At 37.2% G+C, this 10,634-nt stretch overlaps 1 protein-coding gene across 1 annotated transcript in view; it reads right to left on the bottom strand.

Moving 5' to 3' along the window:
• FGF12 (fibroblast growth factor 12) overlaps window positions 1–10,634 on the bottom strand; it is a 244,207-nt gene that overhangs the window by 181,999 nt on the left and 51,574 nt on the right. The gene's annotated exons all lie outside the window — the stretch shown is intronic.

The following is a 10,634-nucleotide window of genomic DNA, read 5'->3' as shown; positions in this document are numbered from 1 at the left end:
GCCACCAACTGCCACAATCCTGGACTGCTGGCTCCTAATTGCTCACCTGCCTGCCTGCCTGGTCGCCCCAAACTGCCCCCCCTGCTGGCCTGGTTGCCCCTCACGGTCTCCCTGCTGGCCTGGTTGCCCCATGCAGCCTGCTTGTTCAGTCGTTTGGTTGTCCCTCACTAACCCCCCTGCCGGCCTGGTTGTAGGCAGCCATCTTGTGAGGGTGTGAGTGTTAATTTGCATATCACCTCTTTATTATATAGGATGATCCAGAGAGCAAAAGCAACTTTGAATTTAAAATAAAGCAATGAAAAGGATGTAAAAAATCAACATAATTTGACTATGTGGCTTTTAATCCCTCTGACCTATTTTATAAACAACTGGTTGAAATAATTCAACTGTCTGATTTATTTTGCATTGAATTCACTGATTTATGAAATGGATTAATGATTTGGGGCTTAGAGAATTAAAAATTTTCTTGTAAGCATTGGCTAATAGGAAACTTTGTGGATTTTCTACATAGTGAAAATGAGCAACGTGGTGATCCTTTTCTGAAAAAAGCTAGTAGAAATGTTTGCCTTAGCTGTAGTAGATATCCTACCATTGGCTTTTACTCCTGATATCATCATATAACCTTTCCTGTGTTACTTCAGAGAGGTTCAGAAACTTGAATAATTAACAAGTTAATTGAATGTGATTCTTCTTTTTACCTTCAGATGAAAAATGAAGCATATCACTATCGATAATGAAAGCAAATGCCTTTCATCACTCATCCTCTGCAGCCAATTTATCTTACACAGACTTGTCTCACTGTCCATTTCAAGAACTCAGTGAATAGCACAGGTGCTGTCCATAAGATCAATGGGCAAAAACACCCACCCAGAAATCACTGCATGTTTTTAAGCTTTCAGATTTGTATCTTCCACAAATCTTTCCTCACAAGTTATGTTGCCCAAATGGACACTGTGGCCTAATAGGTTTATTTATTAAATCATTCACATATACTCCAGACGTTGTGCTATGTTTGTAATATAGTGGTATAAAAGGCAGACATGGTACCAGCCATCACTATGGTAAAAGTCTAAATTGTAAAAGAATAGCCCCTAGCGTGTACTCTGAATCCACCTTTACAGAGGAGGGCACTGAAGCTCAAAGATGTGATTTTCCCAAGGTCATTACGTCCACCAAGAAAAAGCTAGGATGTGAACCTAGGTTCTGGTGTCTGTAAAGGAAGGAAAAAAAATTGTTGCTCTTAAAAAGTAAAAGTGAAATTCTAGTAACCACAAGCTAAGCAGTTGTAAAGAAAATGAGGAAAAAATAGAACTTTAATAAATATATTGAAGCCTTAAAAGATTGTTTCAACCAATTAAAAATGTCCCACCTAGAAAATATAAAATCTTTAGTTCTTCTTTATTAAAATTACACACAAACACAAGCTTGAGATGGTTTAGATATGCTCAACCAAAGCTTTGCACTTCATTATCATTAAATAGCAAAATGAGAAGGCAGTTTTGAAAATGTATGCACATAATACTGATAAGCAATTACATTCAAATAGTAGAAAGTCAATGAAATACCACAAAGAAAACACTCATAATTCCACTCAATTTATGTTGGCATTGACACTGAAAGGTTATATTTGCTGCTCACAATTTAAATATACACATGAGGAGGCAAAAGTGGGCTTATAGTTGTGAGTATTCAAAACACAGTTTATACTTATATTATTATTTATTAATTATTGTATTATCTTCCACACAAACAACTGTAAACCTACTTTTTACCCACTTTCTATATCATCCTCAATCCAAAAATATTTCTATTGAAATAAATATGGTAAGATTTGTTTTTAAAATAAATGGAGGGGGGAATAGAATATAAAAAATAAGATGATGATTTTTGTCATTATTATTCTCTCATTTAAAATCATCTCCTTCATATCATCTCTAGTTACACATCCCTAGTTACACATTTATTTTTTCCAAAGGACCACATTTCACCTATCACTCAGTTGTGATTGCTCAATAACATTCACTGGTTCCCCACGCTCTAAAATATGGTCCTGTGATGCTTCCATATATATTCTGCTTCATCCAAACTAATCAGCTCTTTCTCCCCCAACAGGGCAGGAGTTTTCTCTGCTAGGTGCTTTTGCACCTCCTTATCTGAAATTCAGTGCTCCTAATCTTAGGTCACATGCTTTGATCCTATTCTTCAAGATTCCATTTAAAATCCACTCTCACTGAGCACCACAGCTTTGGGGGATTGCTCTCCTCTCTGAAATCTTGTGATTTTTCAGTATTGTTTTGTCTTACATAAATGTTCAACTGCTCTGGAAGCAGCTAGAAGGCATGAGTAGTATGGGAATTGTCTTTGTAATCCAGAAACTAAAACTGAGTTGGCCTTCAGTGTGTTGGAGTTAATGAAGATGAAGTATTCATATAGTGCCCTATGTGAAACTCCAGTCATTTTGTTGTAGTTGCCTGAAGCCATGTCTTAAGAAAACATTTGAGGCTAGGCCACAATGAATGTGAAAATTTAATGATGTCTGCCATAGACACAGGAGGGGCACTTGGCCATTTCTTTGTCATCTCTAGCTTGAGGGCATCCTTTTACAATAAAATATCACAAAATATTTCATAAAAGAACACCAATTTGCACTCTGAAAGATATCTTATTGCATAACTGTCTCAAAGCTTTTTGCTGTTGTTTTTCAAAATAGTTCTGATGCCTTGCCACACCCATGACAACTAAATAAGCATATTTTTAAAAAAAATAACTAGTTTTATTGATTTCAGAGAGGAAGGGAGAGAGAGAGAGGAATAGAAATATCAATGATTAGAGAGAATTATTGATCAGCTGCCTCCTGCACACCCCGTACTCGGGATCAAGCCTGCAACCCGGGCATGTGCACTGACCAGGAATTGAACACTGACCTCCTGGTTCATAAGTCAACCATTGAGCCATACCAGCTAAGCTAAATAAACATCATCAGGGTTGAACCTAACCACCAATTAAAAAATAACAAAAACAACAAAACCTCCTCAGATGATTCCAAAGGGCCCTATTGTTAAAAAGCTATTTCATATTCAGTAGTCTTGGGGTAGTTCAAACAAGCTCCGAGGTAATGCTGGCCCTTACCAATCCTGACCAGTCAGCGGTTCAAAGCCTAGTGTGGGCAGCCTAGGCTTCTTTTGCCACTTACTGGAAAGGTAGAATCTGAGGCCACATTCAAGACCTACTGAATCAAAATCTGCAGTTTAACAAGATCCCCAGATAATTACCATGCACTTAAGGTTTGAGAAGCACAGTTCTAGATGGGTGGTCCTCAATGTATGGTCTTGTGAACTTGTTAGAAATACCAACTCTCCAGCCCCCACTCAGACCTACTAAAAGAGAAACTCTGGGGATAAGTCTCCCAAATGAGTAGTTTACTAAGCCTTCCAGGTGATTCTGATGCACACAAACATATGGGAAGCAACATTCTAAAAGAAATCACTGTTATTACACTTGAATGCACTTTGGAATCATTGGTGTTATTTTAAAAGAATACCAATGTCTGGATTCCATCCTCACAGATTCTGCTTTTATTGATCTGGAGTAAGACTTGGGCATCAGGTTTTCAAACATACCCAAGTGATTCTAACATGCAAAACCCTTGGCACCATCATTCTAGAGAACTTGGACGTAGGTAGGTAGACTGTCTTCCTTTGCATCTTGGTAGGACTTCCCCTGCTCAGATTATCAGCAGAATCAAAGGACTGAGGACAGACCACGTATAACTGTATTCATTCTAACACACTCAGAGGGAAATTCCAAGTGCAGTGGGGCTTAATCGCATCTAAATTAGACTTTCATCTAATACCCCAATGATATGAAGGCTGGGCCTAGAGCAGAAAAGAGTGCTGAAACTGAAGATAAGTTGCCAAAAAAAGGGCTTGTTATACAATTCTTCAAAGCTCTGCTCAAGTCCTACATTTGCCCTGAAATTATTCTTGATCATATTTCAGCAGCATAGATCGCTCCTCTTTAGACTTTCCAAATCGTTCCCTTCCTGGAGGGTAAATGTGATGTTATATACTTTAGTCTTTACACATATTTCCCAATTTGCAGATGAGCTTCAAAGTGCTAAGCAAATGGACCAAGTTTATACAGCTGGTAAATTGAGAAATACATATTAATATCCATAACTGTCTGTCACTAAAACCCTGTGGGCTATTCACACATCACACTGCTTCCCCATTTACCAGGACTGATTTCTGGTATACACTAACGGAACAATAAAAATGAGGTCTTCTGCCAATCCCTAAGTAAGAAGGAGCAAAGAGAAGCTTTATTTAGAATACTTTTTAAAAACTAAATGATAATACTATGGAGTGGGCTTCGTATTGCTGTACAGACACTTATTGACATTGGTTTCCTCCTCATATCTGTCTCAGTGCCAGGGAAAGCAGATGTTCAAAGTGCACCCTCACTAAATCTTGGCTGGATACTTGCCTGCTCAGTACCACTCTATCTAGCCTACTGCATAATTCATGAATATTTATATACACACACAAACACACATACTACACACCTCTAACTTCCCAAGTGAGATATATGAAACAGGAAACCACATTAATTAAGATTTTAAAAATTATTGTTTAATGGCTAATTAATCCAAAACACATACTAATTTACAGTTTAAATACCTCAAGCATATTGAAGAAAAATCCTCTCAAGTTTAATGTTCAGCCTCTCTAAAGTAAACCACCATATTTTATAAAAAAAACACACACCATATTTCATAAGTAAATGATTTTTAAATGGGTTGTGAGAAGAATGCAAGGGTATAATTTAGGGAATATCTATTATGCACTAAATATTAACCAGAAAAGAGACTGGGGATTCGGTATAAAGTGGGTAATGTTCTAGGCATTAGCTCTGGAACAAATAAACTCACTGAGTTCAAATCCTGGGTCTACAATTTAATAATTGTGTGACTATGAGCTAATAAGTTAAACTTCCTGTGCCTCAGTTTACTCACCTAAAAAGGAGAAATGATTACTGGAACTGATATATAGGATCATTGTGATAGTTAAATGTCTAAAATTTATAAAGTTTTAGACCTTTACCAGTCCCTTAGAAAGTACTCAGTAAATATTAGCCATTATTATCTAATTTACCCCAAACTCAGAGGTTAAGGCATCTCTCATTGAAAATATATAATTCTTCCTTTATACTTCATAGTAGTATGTCCATATGAAACACCAGTCCATATGAGAATAAAATTATTATGATCTAGCCCTTATTTAGTTGGTGGCTACAGCCTGAACGCCTAAGTGAATGAATCATATATAATAAATCCCACTCCCATTAATTACTATCTATATTAAGTGGAAGAATGTAGGTAAATCTGTATAGTCTTCCAAGAAATAACTTGAGGAGGGAACACAGGATATGGATATAATAGAACTGAATTTTTTACCATGCACAAATCAATTCACCTCTCAGAGCCTCAGAATCAGACAATTTCAGAGGGATTTTTAATTATCTCTAACTCATTACAACTCTAATTTAATACACTTTACCATTACTTCAAGAACCTCCCTCCCCTACTTTTTTTTTAATTCTTAAAGCACCTGAGTATATATATTTATTTTCTTGCAAAATAAGCTTAAATTATGCAACTTGTCCTATTTGAAAAAAAGAAAAAAGAAGAAGAAGCAACATCTCCCTCTCTTATGGGTAAATGTACCATCTACATACTTTCAGAAAATGTCTCTGTAATTATCACCATGAATATGTATTCATTTTGAAAGTATATTTAATACTGTGCAAGAGTGTGTTCTTTTACTTTTATTGCTAGAATGTTCACTTTTCCAAACGAAGCATATTCAATGTTCTTCCTGTTTTCATAATGGAAAATGACTACCTTATCTAGACTTTGAATTCTCTAAGATTCTCTGTCATTCTCAAAACAAAATACAAATATGATCCAATTTGAATTAATTCTTCAAACTGAGTGTTGTTCAACATTCATTCTTTTTTAAAAAGTTAATATTTTTATTGATTTCAGAGAGGAAAGGAGAGAGAGAGAAATAGAAACATGAATGATGAGGATGATTGGCTGCCTCCTGCACACCCTCTACTGGGGATTGAGCTCGCTAACTGGGTATGTGCCCTTGACCAGAATCGAAATCGACCCTTCAATCCACAGGCTGACGCTCTATCCACTAAGGCAAACCGGCTAGGACCACATTTATTTTTGATTGGGATTGTTCTGAAAATTCAGTTCCATTCATTTATTCAACAGGTATTGAATGCCTACTATGTGCCAGGCACTACCATAGGTGTAAATTGCAGACAAAGCTTTCTGCTCCTGTGGAATTTATATTTTATTTTAGCCTTTCAATTAGAGTGGTAGGCTGATTACTGTGTTGCTACTATGAATTAACCTACCTGTATTAAATGGTAAGACCTTATACATGCCAACTCAGAGATAAATCAGGCATAGTCAATGTCCTTAAGAATCATGTAACCCAAAGAATGTAAATAGCCCACATACATAATAAATACATACAAGTAAAACTGCATAAATATCCTAAAAGATGAACCATTGTGCAAAGGGAAAAGCAGGACTTCCAGTTAAAGAAATCAGAAAAACTTTTCAAAAGCAAAAGGCAGTTCATTTTGTTTTTGGATGATATAATCAGTGGAAAAAAATAACATAAGCAAGTACAGAATGAGGAAACTGTGGGCTGTATATGGAGAGCATTTTAGAGGAGAAAAGACATCCTATCTAATAAAAGAGTAATATGTAAATGAACCATCACTCCAACACAAAGATGGTGGAGCCCATAGCACAAGATGGTGGTGCCCAGTCCTCTCAGCCCCGCAGGAGTCCTCTAGTCCCGGGGGGTGGCTGCTGAGAGCAGGGCCTGCTTGGCCATTGCCGTGGCGACCTGAGAGTGGCCCAGTGGGCCCTGCAGACAGCGGAGACCACCAGGAGTGGGCATAAGCCATCAGTAGGACATCCCCTGAGGGCTCCTGAATTGGAGAGGGTGCAGGTCGGGCTGAGGGACCCCTCACCACCCCCCATGCACGAATTCCATGCACCCGGCCTCTAGTAATAAAATAAATAATTATATTAGTGGTAAGTGTTCTGGAAGGAAAAATTCCAATTGCCAAGGGGGAGTGAAGTGTTGAAGAAAGGGATTGAAACTGATACAGATTAACCAGAAAAGGCCTGCCTGAAAAAAAAGCATCACTTTTGAGTAAGAGTATAAAGAAGATGAGGGAGTCGGCTATTGCGATTTTTGGAGGAAGAACATTGTAGGCATAGGAGATAGCTGGTACCAACATTTTGAGGAAGGAGCATGGTGTGTTGGAAGAACAGGAAGCAGGCTAATCAAAAGAGGAGAGAGAACAGTCAGGATAGGTGATGGGTGGGTTTTATATAAAACATTGGTCAAAGATGAAATTTGGCTTTTATCTTTAATAACGTGTGATGAAAGAGAATGAGTAGAGGTGAATTTATCTGACCTGTGTTTTAACCAGGTCACTCTGGCTGCTGTGTGAACAATAGACTGAAGGGGGAAAGCCGTAAGTAAAGAGGTAAGGTAGGAGGCTACTGCAGAAGTCCAAAGATGAAAGCAGCTTGGACTAGGTAGTGGCAATAGGGGTATTGAAATGTGGTCCAATTCTGTATATATTTTTAATGCAGATTGAATTTACTAACGTCTTCCAATTCAATGCAAAAATTATTGCACCAGCTTCTCACAATTTTCCCCTTTTTGCAATGTGTTTAAAAAATAAAGTTTCAAGTTTTTTTCCAGCTGTCAAAGTTTCAGATCTGTCAGGAATATTGGAGATAATCTTTTCCAAACAACTCATTTTAAAGAGTGGAAAACCAAGGAAGAGAAAGCGTACATGACTTAAACAACATCACATAGCTAATAAAGGATAGAACCTGCACTGGAAACCAGGTCATCTGGCTCATAGTCCAAGCTACTTTGCCTTGCATTTGGTGATATTTAAGCAGTTTGAACCTGTCCTTTGAAGTTTGAGTTATTTTGATTTCACAACATTGGATGATAGCTACAAGTATCCCAAACTTAAAAGTCTTCAGGGCCTATGCAGATAAGAGTAAAATATGGGGCATCTATTACATAAATGCACTAATTTTCCCCCTAAAGTGTACCAGCTAAATGAAACTTATCTGTGTAGCCATCCACTTTGGGATGTTGGACAATTCCCATCACTGTATTGGCCAGAAAGGCAAACAAGGATGTTACACTCTAACAGGGTAAACGGAAATGCAGATAAGGAATTGCAGTACACACAGGGTTCAAGCACAGTAGAGTAAAATGAGTGATCAATGTGGAGTTTTTTGTGGAAGTGGCAGTTGAAGGGGTAGCTGGGGAAGGCCTCAGACAGACAAAGGGAATAGATTTGAGAAGGGTACTGGTGAAGTCATTTCAAGCAAAAGGAATTGGTATGTGTAAATGCTGCAAGACATAAAACGATGTGGTACAGACTGACTTACATCATTATATATGTTTTTGTAATTCCCCAAACCTATGTTTGATCACACATCTGTCTAGAACGGAACTCTCACTCTCTCCCGAAAATAAGTCAAATGGAACCGATTCCACACATGCTTAAGATGTTAGAAAGTCTGAAATTCAATATGTTTTTCAATATCCCTGCTTTCCCTATTCTGTTAGGAATCAGGTACCCATAGAACTAAGTATGACAGTTCAAGACAGAAATTGCATTCATTAGCAAATATGAACACTCCAAACCCAAGGTACAGAGGAGATTTACCAGTTATATCTGCAGTGATGAGGATCATCTGGAGGACTTGTCAAACAGATTGCTGAGTCCAGCCCAGAGATTCTGTTTCAGTAGGTCTAGGGTGAGGCTCAAGGAAGTGTATTTCTAAAAAGTGATGCTGATACTGGTGGTACGAGGACTAGACACTTTATAAACCACTGATTTAGAGTACTCTTCAATATCCCTCAGCTTAAGGACCTTTAAAGTCTTTCATGTACAATAACTATCAGCACTAAGAATTGTGTTTCTATGACAATGGCCACTTCTACTAGCTCCTTGTACATATGGACCCTCGCCCCTACTGATGAGACTAACAACAACCGAAAACAACCATCAACACAGAACTGTGTTTTAGGCATTATTTTAAGCACTTTTCAAGAATCAACTCATTTATTCTACCCAACGACCCTTTTATCTAAGTATTATGATGACTCCCCCTTTCTACCTTAAAGGCATATAATCTCAAATCAGATAAGCCTGAATTCAATTCTGGCTCTATCATTATGTGTATGACTTTCCAGATCTTTATACATTCTGAATATATCATATCACATCAGGATTTGTAAAAAACAATAAAAAAGATTTCCTGTCAGTAACATACCTTTCGGTATTTATGGAAATGAAATCTGTGAATCAGTTTTTCTGAGTATATATTCATTTCCATATAAGAATAAAAGAAAGGCTATCAAAATCTTAGAGACCCCATGTTCCTCTCATTTTGTAAACTCAGAGATTATATAAATCTGAGAAAGTGTATGTGACTTTCCCAAGACCAAGCACTGGTCACCTCACAGAGCCACCAGCAAACTAAAGACAATCTCAGTCACTCAGCTCTTTCTAGGAATACACTTGGTTAAGGAACTTCCATAAGATTCTCACCCACTATGCATACTGCCTATACATATTTGCCCATAAATAGTCATAGAGCAAGTAGGAAGAAAGATAATTTCAAATTGCTCATGTTTTGCTTTACTGACCAGAGGAACACATGAGGGCAGAAGTCTTAGGATCAAAAAGAAATATAAGATCAATAAGAAGTTAAAGGGCCAAGGTAAAAAAAATAAGCATGAAGAGTAATTCCCTTTTAATTTTATGTGAACAGGTAAACTATTCAAGGACATACTTTGTGCTTGTTCACACTCTCCACAAATATTATTTGGAGGAACAGTCTTTAAACTTAAAACACAATCAACAAAAACACATTGCTAACGAATATCCTTCAGTTCTAGCTATGCAAATCAAAAGGCAATGTTTTTATTTTTTGAAAAAATCAAATGAAGTAACTGCATTCATGAGCTAAGACTGAATATTAATTTTGCTCATGAAAAGATATGCCACTATACAAGTAACAACATTTCATCTACTAGAGTGTTGCTCAGGATTATGTAATAATCTTGCTTAAGGAAAATCAGCAGGATAACACATGTATTTCTTTTTCTTCTTATCCAACTTGACTTCACACCTACAAGCTGATGTCATAATCTTAAAGTACAGATACTCTTAATGTCCCTATAACTGGGTATGGCATGGTCTTAATCTCCCATGAGTACTAATATGTGTGTGTGTTCTTAAGTAGGTGAAAGAGATAAACCCCTGGTCCAAAAATGCCCCATGTTAGGGGGAGAACACATCCTTATAAATATTTGCAACACCCCTTATGTCCTTGATAATTTTTCCAACTAACCATTTGGAGCATATTTCTGTTCATAGTTTAGCAATACAGACCTTCTGTTGGCTTTGGCTATATCTATGTACTTGTGACTAGTGATATCAAAATATCATATGTTTGGTATTGTATAGAAGACATAACTAGATGACTAAATTTTCCA

The sequence above is a fragment of the Myotis lucifugus genome, unplaced genomic scaffold (genome assembly GCF_000147115.1).
Source record: "Myotis lucifugus unplaced genomic scaffold, Myoluc2.0 scaffold_14, whole genome shotgun sequence".
Taxonomy (NCBI): Eukaryota; Metazoa; Chordata; class Mammalia; order Chiroptera; family Vespertilionidae; genus Myotis; species Myotis lucifugus.
Note: the sequence above shows the minus strand (reverse complement) of the source record. Positions and strands in the feature narration are given on the sequence as shown.